The following is a 1,600-nucleotide window of genomic DNA, read 5'->3' on the forward strand; positions in this document are numbered from 1 at the left end:
TATGCTTTGTTGACTGTTGGTTCATCGTTCACTGTGGGTGTCGCGGAGGAACGCGACCCCGCACTCACATGTGTAATGGCGGCCGCACTAGAGCACACTCACAAAATGGCGGCGACAGCGGAGCCTGATCGGAAAATGGCGGACACAATAGTGCCCCGTTATGTCACAGCTGCCAATCCTGAATCAAGTCAAGTCATAGTTGATCTTCATGAGTCTAGTCAAGTCACGGTTGATCTTCATGAATCAAGTCAAGTCACAACTGATCTTCATGAGTCATAGTCATGTCACAGTGGATCGTCATGAGTCAAGTCAAGTCACAGCTGATCGTCATGAGTCGAGTCAAGTCACAGTTGATTGTTATGAGTCAAGTCAACTCACAGCTGATCTTCATGTGTCAAGTCAAGCCACAGCTGATCTTCATGAGTCAAGTAAAGTCAAGTCACAGCTTCCACTGCTGAGTCAAATCAAGTCAAGTCACAGTTGATCTTCATGAATCAGGTCACGTCTCAGCTGAACTTCCAGAGTCTCGTCACGTCTCAGCTGAACTTCCAGAGTCTCGTCACGTCTCAGCTGAACTTCTAGAGTCTCGTCACGTCTCAGCTGAACTTCCAGAGTCACGTCACATCACAGCTGAACTTCCAGAGTTACGTCACATCACAGCTGAACTCCCAGAGTTACGTCACATCACAGCTGATCTTCCAGAGTCACGTCACATCACAGCTGATCATCCAGAGTCACATCACATCACAGCTGAACTCCCAGAGTTACGTCACATCACAGCTGATCTTCCAGAGTCACGTCACATCACAGCTGATCATCCAGAGTCACGTCACATCACGTTTGTTCGCTCAAAGTCCTGTCACTTCCTGTCTGTGGCACCCAGATCCTCAAGGACTGTTCTTCAGTATCCCAGACTGGCATCCAGCGTGGAGGACCCACCGCTGGTGTCGGCACGTGCAGCTGGTATCCCTAAACCAGCGCTCTCAAGCCCTCCAGTTCCTGAACTATTTCCCCTGTCTGTAGCGCTTCCCACAATGGGGATCGCTTTATGGTGTATTTGGGCTGCATACACCACCACTGAAACTTTAGAAACGGCGGCGGCCACTGTGATGTCTCCCGAGGTGGTGGCTGATGCTGCAGATCCTCCAGAGGTAGTGGCGCATGCTGCCGTGTTCCCCGAGGCGATGGTGCCCGCTGCAGCTTCTCCAGAGGAGCCGGCCCATGCTGCAGAACCTCCCGAGGCGGCGGTGCTCGCTTCAGCTCCTTGCGCGGTGGTGGCGCCCAGCAATACACGTTCAACCTGTCATGTCACTGTCGAAGGAACCGTTGCTGAACTCTGTGCCTGTTTTGTTAGGGAGAATATTAATGAACTTTCCCCTGTTTCCTGATGGTACGGCTGTAGAACCTCTAGAGGTGGCGGCATCCGCTGCAGAACCTCCAGCGGTGTCAGTGGTATCCACTTAGAAACTCTCGTCCTGTTCCGGCCAGGGAGGCCGTCTGAGATCCCTCTGCCAGTCCTGTAACGGCTATGGAGTCTGTCTGTGAATTCTCTGCCTGTCCTGTTCCAGCCAAGGAGGCCGCCTATGAACTCTCTGCCTGT

Source organism: Sinocyclocheilus anshuiensis, unplaced genomic scaffold, assembly GCF_001515605.1.
Source record: "Sinocyclocheilus anshuiensis isolate Anshui unplaced genomic scaffold, SAMN03320099.WGS_v1.1 scaffold946, whole genome shotgun sequence".
Taxonomy (NCBI): Eukaryota; Metazoa; Chordata; class Actinopteri; order Cypriniformes; family Cyprinidae; genus Sinocyclocheilus; species Sinocyclocheilus anshuiensis.